The following is an 11,773-nucleotide window of genomic DNA, read 5'->3' as shown; positions in this document are numbered from 1 at the left end:
TCGAACTATGACGATTTGTCTTTCTGATCTTTCCGACTCGACCGTTGCACCGTTCACTCGACCATCGACCATAAATTGTTTCGAATTTTCTAGAGAACGGACACTTGAAACTACGTGCTTGCGGTACATTCGATAGCCAAGACAGAGGGATCCTTCGTGAGCCTGTTTTCGTCCTGCGAGACGAGCAAATTATTAGAAATTTCCTGATGCAATTGTACGCGGTTTTATGCAACTTTGATTATACACGTGAACGATATTTGGCACAGAGGAGTAACATTTTCGGGGTAACATTTGCGCACTAATAGGTTCCCACGTAGCTAAAATAAAGCAAAAGTTGCGCGAAATTAACGGATGACAGTTGAGAAATTTCTTGGATGATCTACGTTTATTACGAAATGGTTGGATGCGAGAATCGATATCTGGTAGCATCTAAGTTGTCCGAGAGAGTTTCACGATAAAGGAAGAGATCTCTGCCGATACTCTCTATCCGACTATCGTAGCAGATTTGCGTACTTTTGCAAGGTTCTCCAAATTAATACAAATTTCTAACTACCGCAACATCGAGATATTATACATCGTAAGGCAAAGTTAAGGAGAGTGGCGATGACCTCGGAAACGCGAAAAATATCTCAGAAGATAGAATTTTGGTGGCGGGAAGGACAAATGTTCGTGATGGTTTTCCCAATAGCGATTCTGATTCTCCCTTGACGTGTCTGCTCGGCGCCACTTCCGGCATCGTGACAACCACCGTAAGCCCTAGGAAGCCCTTACAGCCTCCTTTACATCGCATATGCCCTTCTCGCTGTTGATGAAAATCCAATTTGTGAAATTAGACGTTTGCTCGCTTTGAGACAAAGTAAACCGCGTTTCTCACAGGTGTTCGGCAGATGGCGATGATGAGATATAGTGCAACAAAGTGAAATTTTACGCGCGTAAATCTAACAGGATTATAATGTAACAGAAGCACAACAAAGAGGAAACTTGTGATGAAAAAGGAAGAATATATTACCAACGAAACTCTTTTGCTCCATTTTCTTTCGTAGAATTATATTTCACTTGCGAGTATTATAGCAGGTCTGCCTTTGATACAAAAATCATAAAAGGTTTACGTATCTGCACGTATATTTACGCTGTATGAACGACACTCGAGTATTACACGCATGCATTATCGACAAATAGATCCACGTTCGAGATAAGAGTTCCTCTTTGATACTTTCTTATGGTATAAATAACGAGAAATTATCAGGAAGTATGTAATAACATTACAGTGAAACTACTCATACTTCGTTACTTTTACTCGCATGTATAACACCTACAACGATATTCTTTGTTGAATCAATAAATAAAAGCGCTCCCCAGCGTACGTACAAGACTAGATCTTGAAATATAAGAATCGACGTAACAATAAGACTAGAAAAGTTCGAAATGAAAATAATTCGCCGAAACGGCAAAAAGAGAATACCTGACACAAAAATAACGATACGGTAAATCAGCGTCCCGTTTTAATTTTCATCGATCAGTCGTCCAGCAAGCGAGATGTGTCAAGCAGCAACGGCGACAAGGTAACAGAGACGAAACATTATCGAGTTAACGCACGCGAAGTGGTCGCAGGAATGGCTGACGGGTGCGAGAGTGTAATGCACTTACGTCACGCGAATTTCAGACGAAACAACTGGTGGTGTAACGAAAATTTAGCGTCGCAACCGAATGTGCTAAATATAAAATGGATGGCTGTTGACCGAAAGAAAAATGCTCGACGATACGGTGCCGCCGTTTGTTCTCTTACAAGATTGAACGTCCACGGTCGACCCATTTACCAGACCCTCCTCGTTACACGAAGAGACGAAATCACCAGTGCTATTTAATCGTGCGAATTATATCACGCGTATCTCGCGAATTATTACACGACAGTGATAATAAGGCAAATCTAATAAAATTTACTTCTCATTAAAAAGTCGTACCAAAACAATTATTTATTAATTGGTTTATTTATTAATTCTTAAGAAGATACATATAAATAAGAAAAAATGGTAAAATTTGATTAGTATAATAAAAATAATATATGCCTATGATCATTCTAAAATATAAAAAGTGAAATAGTCTTACGTTCATTGGTATATTTTAAGAACACATACATCTTTTAACGATAGTTGCAATGTAACATCATTTTTATATTACACGCAAGGTATGGCAAGTATTCCTGCTCTAAGGCACAATTTGAAATCAACAACATTCAGTTTAACAAATTATAACTTCTATTCGTTTTCCATCATGGAATAACGCGGTGGTGTCTTCCATATTGCACTGGACGTGCGTTGTAATCTACTCCTATCTATATTTTCAAACATTTCAGTTAAATCTGGTGTGCACATTCTTCTATCAAAGAATTTATAGACTGCTTTCTTCGGAATTTATCGTTGCATTGCAAGTTCATTTTCGCGTATGTACGCTAAAATTGATAAAAATTCGAGTACTCCATGCATTATAATGTTTATTAACTCATTAAGTAAAACAACACTTACATTGCGCCTAATGTGGAATTGTACGCCTTGGTCTGGCTTCATCGTCCGATGTGTCGTCGTCAGGTTTACTGTGCAAAACAGAAGTGGACCTTGCTGTTTGGAGCTATATTTTGGATAAAATATCGAATGAATAATAGCTTGTGTTTTTATAACAGAAGAATACTTTGATACTGTTTGTAATGTTACCTGCGATGTCATCATCTGAGTCTCCTTCTTTTGTTTCGCTAATAAGATTTTTTTTGCTTTTTCGACAGATCTTCGTGCCAGTTTTTGAACAATGGCTTTTTCTGAAATTTTTTCTTTTTCAAAGGCCTCGACTCTCCTTCTTACGGGCACATTTTTCTTCATTTCATTTTGAATGTCCTGTTTCGTCATGTTTCTATTAGACATTTCCCTTTCACGGGATGGCTCATCTTCTGCGAATAATTCTTCGAACTCGGTGAGTCCAATCGCTTGATTCAGCTGCTGAACCTCCTCCTGCAGAGTTATTGGCGACCGTGATGCAAATTTAGGTTCATTATTTTTTCCTATACTACTAGCCAAGTTTTTATTAATTACTACCGTTTCGTTTGATTTTATTGGTGATAAAGGTTCTACAATTGCGGTAGCGTCCATCATCTTCTGCGTATAAGTAGAATTGATGTCCATCGTGGAATTCATAAGAGGAGTAAATTTCTCAAGTGCATCCTCGCACATTGAAGGATCTTCAATATCATTTCTTGCTGATGGAATTACTGTATCATCAATAATATTAGAATATTTACCCTTCGTGTTTTCACTCCGTGAAAAAGTTCTCTTTATATTACTATCTCTTGTTGTCATTGAAGACTTTAATGGTTCAATCCTTTCTGGCTGTATTGCATCTTCTTTTGAAATTGTTTCGCTTAAAACATTCTTTTTTGTTTTACTATGTTTTGTAGGACCTTTTGTGTTTTTTTCATCTGAACTACTTCTAGCACTTTCCTTTTTTTTAGGTCGGCCTCCACGTTTCCTCTAAAAATTTAATATTTAACAACGTTATAGTAGTATTTATATACACAATGTACATACAATTGTATAAGCAATTAGATTTTGACGCATTAATTAACCGATATCAAACATTATTGGGTACTACATATAAGGGTTAGTATTGATTAGTAACATAAGATATGGGGTAAGATTAAAAGTATTAAATTTCATCATAATATGACACAAACATTTACATTACTGTCATCATCAAGAGTTAGCCTTCGTAATTTTGTAACAAGTGACATTGACTGCTGCTTTTTAATGTTAATTGCAGCTTTTATTGCAGCCTTTCTTTTTGTTCGGTCAATTGTTGTTTCCAGCACATCCCCAGTTTTTACATCTTTATTTTCTGTTTTATCATGTACTGCTGAATCTGTTACTGTATTATCAGTATTGATAATATCATTTTCTGGGATAGTCTCTTTACGGCGATAACCTTTTTTCTTCAAAACTTTCGGCCTCTTTGTAGTTGAAGGGCCAGGGACTGATTGTGGTATTTCAGCAATTAAACCATCCAGCAATTAAATAATCCAGAGTGTCTTCAAGCTGGTTGTTAATATATTTTTTAACATCCAAGGAATAATTATGTATATTCGATATATCTTTGGTAATCATTTCTTTAATCTCCTTCTTTGATCCAGTATCCATATTTAAAATCTACGAATAAATGATATATATTTAATATATACATTAAACTATACTTTTTAATAATACATACCATAATTTAATATTATGGTTGAAATTATGACGTATATAGCAATTAATACATACACATGTGTTTAGTTCTATTAACTTAGAAGCACATGTAAATTAAAAAAATATATATATATATATATATGAAACAATAATAAAATAATGAAGTAACATTGAGAATAGAATCTAGTTTAATTACACATATATACCCTTTTAATAATTCCGTTCTTATAAATTTTATTAAATTTACAGTGAAGCTTACAATTACACTAATGCCAATGAATATTAACGTATGCGCTTATTATTGCACTAAATAAAAATGAAAGTAATGCAATGAAAAATACAATATACCTTAATGGAAATAAAATAAGTAAATAGCGAAGTATTTATTAATATTATTATATAGCATTATATTATATTATTATAATATTTATTAATATTTACTTACGTTTTACGTTTGCACAAAAACTATAAAATTTTAAATATAAAGAGAGATTTATAACAGAGATAAAGCAAGTCACAGAAATTAGTGTCTTTCAATGACAAAAATACGTTAAAGGAAGTGAAACGATAATCTCCGTCTCGCGTCACAAGCGGAACTGTGTCAGTTTTGCTCCTTGAAAGTACACGTAGCGGTACATGAGCTAGAGAACATTTCAAATCATGTTGTTGTTTTTTTTTCTTCGGAATATCAAGATCGTGAGGACATACATAATATATTAATAAATAAACTCCGGGCAAAACAATGTCGCCGTTACGTTACCGTCGAACCGTCGAACAAAGACGAATTTGAATTCTCCGACTCCCCCCCCCCCCCCCCCCCCGATCTGTTTATACTATACCAGTTTAAACGGACGCAATCGTAAAGAGTTCACGAGAGTTATGGATGAGTATCTACGAGTATCTACCGTCTTTGCGAACATTATCTATAATTATTTATTTAATCATTTGAAAATATACTTGAAGGTTTCAACAACGAGCAATCTTGTCTAATAAATCTCACGATCAACCATCCTCTACACACAAGTCCTCTGAAAACATAACGACTTTTCAGTTCAATTTGAATCGTTGCGTTTGTAACGTCAATTCATATCAGAGACCAGGCCACACACCACGGACAGGATGGCACCCAGATGTCTGCATATCCTTGGAGCGCACCCTCAATAGTCTTAAGTGCCCACCAGGGGGGCCTTGGCATTTTTATAGTTAAGGTCCTTCGGACCAAGCGAGTATTTCCTGTCTTAAATTTCCCTTTATGTTTATTGTCTACCACGTGTTAGCTTAGAAAGTTGGTTTCCTCCACATCTGGTATGTTCCGTTGGCAACTTTCTCGCGAGGGCGGCTAAAACCCTTCCGGGTCCACCAACCGTCCTATTATCCAATCGGAGATGGTGTTTACTGCCCTCACTTCCTTAACCAAAATTGTCATCAACAAATCCGATAGTCCCGTGTCCTTAGACACACCCACCCCTAGCTTTCCTCAGACACAGTATCGTTAGTAAAACTTCACTTATTCTGTATCCTTAGAATAGTCAACATATCTATGTCGGTCTCTACTCTTATAAGTCGCGTAGTTAATGTATTGTTGTAACTAAGTCTTATATAACGTGGTTGGAGTGAATTGTGATTTATGTTAATTCAGTGCGTGTTACATTGTGATTGCTGAATTCATAATAAAGGTTGATTAAAACCAAGTAAATAGTTGTGTTACGACTCAACTATATTTTATTTTCACCGACCAACCCAAAAATTACGTGACATTTTGGCGATCCGTGCCAGGATCCATCAGCTTCGAGAAAACGAAATTACGCATTTCGGGCTACGGTCAACTTCGAAGATTGAGGATCAACGGACCACTGCAACAGAGCAGACACCTCTGACGTTTCGACAAAGGAACACCGCAACGGCACCTTTCCTACGGGCTAAACGATCAAGGTGAGCGAACGCTGAACTCTTTTGTCAAATAGCACAGACAGTACAAGTAGTATAACAATGGCAACGCCACAAGAAAGTAATACCGAAATGGTTGACGCCGCTTTAACTAGTAGTGGGATAGACCCAACAGTTAGAGCTATAATAGACGCATGGCAGAAAGAGAGCGAGAGTTCCACGCAACGATTTAACCGACTCGAAGCAGAGATCGCACGAATAAGCGATAAGTTAGCAAACATGCAAATGAGAAACGGATCAGAAGCCAGCTCCCTGATAACTATAGATGAAATAAACCCCACCACTACGGATCAATCAGTCTTCCGAGAACCCCCTCCAATGCCTCAGCCACCCCAATCACCCGAGGGCAGAGCGTTCCTCCAACGTTCTACGCAACCAGAGCTTAAAGCTACAGATGTAATAAGATGTATATCACAACTTAACGGCGAAAATGATATAGGAGTGGAAGAATTCGTTAGAGAAGTCGAAGAGATGAGGGTAATGTGCAGCGAACAGTACTTACTGCTAAGAATGATTAAGACTGAGAGAATTTCGGGAAAAGCAGCTATGGCAATACGTAGTGTGCACATTTCAGAATACGCACACTTATACCAAGCATTACGACAGAACTTAGCGACTCGAACCTCGGTCCGTGAAAACCAGGATCAATTACGAGACACTAGACAGGGGTTTAGTGAAGGCGTACAGAGCTATATTACTCGGTTTAGACGAGGCTACAATGAATTACAGCACAGCATTACTAATGAATACCCAGATGAAATGAACAGACGCGCCGTGAGCGACAGAATCTTGAAAGACTCGATAACGGACTTTGTTCGCGGATTAAAATTAGAAATAGGACAAATACTACTGACCACTCCGCCGCAGAATTTTATTGAAGCCGAGAAACGCGCCATCGAAATCGAAAGATACTTTCATGAGCACAGAACCCGTAAGGAACGGACCATTCGCCCCGATAATCGACCACGACCAGTAGCAAATTTCACGTCCACACCGCCCAGAGCGATTCAAAATGGTTTCGCCCAACAACCTAAAACGGCCTTTCGACGAGCACCGTTAGAAGAACGAGCCCAGGTACAATGTTTCAAGTGCAAACGCTTTGGACACAGATCAAACCAATGTCCAAATTTTCGAACACCAGGGCCTACAACAACGAGCACCCCCAATCAACTTCGTCCAGATGGAAACGAAAGAATCAGGATCAATGCAACTACAGGAGAACTACCCACAGTGCTCCTTGGACCAGCCGGACAACCGAAACGAACATTTCTTGTCGACTCAGGGGCAGGAATCAACCTGCTCAAGCGAAAATGGACAGCAAGAACAGAACCGGTACCTGTGAAGAAATTCACAATGGGACACTCTGAATTCGAAACTTCCGAACGCGTCATTATAGATCTGTTTGACAAAAAGATAGACTTTCATATAATAGATGATGATTTTCCGCTAATAGAAGATGGAATATTAGGTTTCCCCGCATTACGACAGTTTAAATTCAATCTTTCCAACAACAGATTAAAACTAAATAATAATACTATTTTGTTACAACCGGCAACGACCATATCACCTGGGCAAGTCATATCAAAGACAGTGTACCTAGAAGGAAAACCGACTCCAGTATGCTTTATCAATGGTGGTGAGTCCAACTTAAAAATCACTAATTGCATCGAAAATTCCAACACCTACAATCAAATTTCTACATTCAGAGATCTAGTTAGACTTTCACATATAGAAAAGGCTCTCAGAGAACCAATTGAAAAGATATTACTTTACTATTTGGACGTCTTCAATCTCGAAACAGAACTCTTACCGTGCACTTCACTTGCTAAACATACAATTACCCTAAAAGAGAACAAAATCATAAACACTAAATCCTACCGACCCCCTGAATGCCACAAAACAGAAATTAGGCGACAGATGGACGAAATGCTTAGGAAAAACATTATAGAACCTTCCGACTCTCCATATAATTCCCCAGTATGGGTTGTACCAAAGAAGCAGGACGCCTCGGGAAAACAGAAATGGAGAATTGTAACTGACTTCAGAAAAATTAACGAACTTACGGACCAAGACGCATATCCACTACCCGACATAGATGACATAATATCGCAGTTAGGAAACGCAAAATTCTTTTCCGCCCTAGACTTATCCTCGGGATTCCACCAGATTCCTATGGATCCCAAATCAAAGAAGTACACTGCATTTAGCACACCACAAGGACATTACCATTATAATCGAATGCCGTTTGGACTCAAAAACGCGCCAGCGACATTTCAAAGAATGATGGACACTGCGCTTCGCGGACTTATTAATAAACATTGCTTTGCATATTTGGACGATATTATTATTTTCGGTCAATCGATAGAAGAACACAACCAAAACCTAGCTATCGTTTTACAAAGACTTAGGGAATTGGGGCTGAAACTACAGCCAGATAAGTGCGAATTTTTAAAGCCCGAATTAGAATACCTCGGACATACCGTAACAAGCGAGGGAGTAAAACCCAATCCGAAGAAAATAGAAGCAGTAAAAAACTTTAGACAACCTAAGAACCCAACAGAAGTAAAATCTTTCCTCGGGCTAGCAGGTTATTACAGAAAATTTATTCGTAACTTTTCAAAGCTAGCAAAACCCCTTACGGACCTCACGAAAAAGGACACGCCATTCCACTGGACCGACAGAACACAACTCAGCTTCGATACGTTAAAAGAAAGATTATGCCAAGCACCGGTACTAAAATATCCCGACTACACAAAAACATTTACGTTGACAACGGACGCCAGTAACGAAGGTTTGGGAGGGATCCTTTCACAAGACGGGCACCCTTGTTGCTTCATTTCGAGAACATTAAACCCTCCTGAACGAAATTATACAACGACGGAAAAAGAATTATTAGCTATCGTTTGGGCAGTTAAAAGACTGAGACAATATTTATTAGGCCGTAAATTCCAAATTCAAACAGACCACCAAGCCCTTAAATGGCTACACAACTGTAAGGACCCCTCAAGCCGACTGATCCGATGGAGATTAAGATTAGAGGAATACGAGTATGACATAGAGTACGTAAAAGGAAAGGAAAACGCGGCCGCTGACGCCCTATCCAGAGTACACGCGATAACACAAACTGACGTCTTATTAAAACAATTCAAAGACTGGGAAAAATCAGAAGAAATACCAAAATTATTAAAACTAACACCTAACAAAGACAACTTTTTCCAATTAACAAAAACATATCTAGGCCCATATGACGAAACCGCATGGTTACAGAAAATATCAAACGTACTCAAAACAAATAGAAAGATAGGGATAGGAGACAACAACTTAAACGCACAAGACAAAGCACACATAAAGAGACTTCTTTTGTTTTTCAATGACCAACGCGGCGACATAGAGTTTGCTTACGAGCCAATACAGAGCTTAAGTGACGAAGAGATAGAACAAATACTGAAAGAAAATCATGACTTGATAGAACATCCCGGGATACAAAAGACGTACGACAGAATCAGAGACAAATATAGTATCCCACACCTTATGGACAGAATAAAAACCAGAATAGAAACTTGTGAGACCTGTCAAACCGCAAAAATGACTAGGATTCGACCCAAAGAAGAACCATGTATAACCGACACACCATTGGAACCCAATGACAAGATAGCCATGGATATACTAGGACCATTGAAGAAAACGAAACGAGGCAATTCCTTTATACTCTCCATTCACGATGAACTCACAAAATACCTTATCCTTGTTCCTATAAAAAACCAACAAACAGAAACTATTTGGAATTCCCTGTTAGACCATTACATATACATATTCTCAGCGCCTAAGAAAATACTGACAGACAGAGGACAAAATTTTATTAGTAGCTTAATGCAAAAATACGAAGAAGCCTTCAAAATAAAACACATTAAAACTACTAGTTTCCACCCCCAAAGTAATGGATCATTAGAGCGAACTCACGCTGTAATAGCAGATATGCTAAAGTGTGTTCAAAGGGACTCAGGGGAAGAATGGGACGAACATTTAAATTTTATATGCCTAGCCTACAATACGATGATACACGACTCGACCGGTTATACACCTTTTGAATTGACATTCGGACACAAAGCCAACTTACCCTCGACCATTTCACGAAATCCACAACGCACTTACGCGGACGAAGTAGCATTCAGAAAACGAGAATGGGATTCTAGACTTTCGAAAGCTCGCGACCAATTGATTAGGAGTAAACAAAGATATCAAAGAGATCAGAGACGACGAATAATAAAACCCCAGTCAATATTTAAAGAAGGGGATAGAGTCTTAATACACAACGACCATAAAGAGCATAAATTAGACATAGAGTGGCTAGGACCCTACACCATTGAGAGAGTTAAAACACCGTATTATGAGGTTTTAATAGAAGGTAATATCAAGAAAATTAATGGAAACCGGTTAAAACCTTATTTTCCAGGACGGGCTTCATAACTATAATATACTTAGGCAACACGCAAACAGCAACCTTACCGGAAAAGCCAATTGACCTAGAGATAATCCGCAGAAACACTGAGATTTTGGAGGACCAAAATCAATCTAAGAAGGGGGGTATGTAACGTCAATTCATACCAGAGACCAGGCCACACACCACGGACAGGATGGCACCCAGATGTCTGCATATCCTTGGAGCGCACCCTCAATAGTCTTAAGTGCCCACCAGGGGGGCCTTGGCATTTTTATAGTTAAGGTCCTTCGGACCAAGCGAGTATTTCCTGTCTTAAATTTCCCTTTATGTTTATTGTCTACCACGTGTTAGCTTAGAAAGTTGGTTTCCTCCACATCTGGTATGTTCCGTTGGCAACTTTCTCGCGAGGGCGGCTAAAACCCTTCCGGGTCCACCAACCGTCCTATTATCCAATCGGAGATGGTGTTTACTGCCCTCACTTCCTTAACCAAAATTGTCATCAACAAATCCGATAGTCCCGTGTCCTTAGACACACCCACCCCTAGCTTTCCTCAGACACAGTATCGTCAGTAAAACTTCACTTATTCTGTATCCTTAGAATAGTCAACATATCTATGTCGGTCTCTACTCTTATAAGTCGCGTAGTTAATGTATTGTTGTAACTAAGTCTTATATAACGTGGTTGGAGTGAATTGTGATTTATGTTAATTCAGTGCGTGTTACATTGTGATTGCTGAATTCATAATAAAGGTTGATTAAAACCAAGTAAATAGTTGTGTTACGACTCAACTATATTTTATTTTCACCGACCAACCCAAAAATTACGTGACACGTTCAACGCCATCAGGGTGTCCTGCATAACGCGGGCATCCGACTAGGTGCTAATACCACATACAAGAACAAGTCGAATATGTGAAATAAAGCTTTTTAGCTTAAGGTCCCGTTTTGAAAAAAATACAGTTTGAACATGTTCGGTTGGCAATTGGCTTAATACACGCGTATGATAAATTTTCAATTTTATTTTTCTCTCAAACAAAGCGTTGTGTGAAAAAATTGTATTCCATATTTTTTGTTATCTACTACTTAATTAAAAATTGATTGTAATAATAATTTATTGACGAATTATTTGAAATATGTTATCATGGTGTATATCCTGTGG

At 38.3% G+C, this 11,773-nt stretch overlaps 1 long non-coding RNA gene across 1 annotated transcript; it reads right to left on the bottom strand.

Moving 5' to 3' along the window:
- Positions 1-1,988: 1,988 nt before the first annotated feature.
- LOC126876599 (uncharacterized) lies at positions 1,989-2,832 on the bottom strand. Its single transcript, XR_007694363.1, has 3 exons — positions 2,709-2,832; positions 2,523-2,625; positions 1,989-2,449 (listed from the first exon to the last, which is right to left on the bottom strand). It is a non-coding gene; the product is annotated as an uncharacterized LOC126876599 (long non-coding RNA).
- Positions 2,833-11,773: the final 8,941 nt, after the last annotated feature.

Source organism: Bombus huntii, unplaced genomic scaffold, assembly GCF_024542735.1.
Source record: "Bombus huntii isolate Logan2020A unplaced genomic scaffold, iyBomHunt1.1 ctg00000084.1, whole genome shotgun sequence".
In the NCBI taxonomy this organism is placed as follows: Eukaryota; Metazoa; Arthropoda; class Insecta; order Hymenoptera; family Apidae; genus Bombus; species Bombus huntii.
The sequence above is the reverse complement of the archived record's forward strand: the minus strand, read 5'-3'. Positions and strand labels throughout refer to the sequence as shown.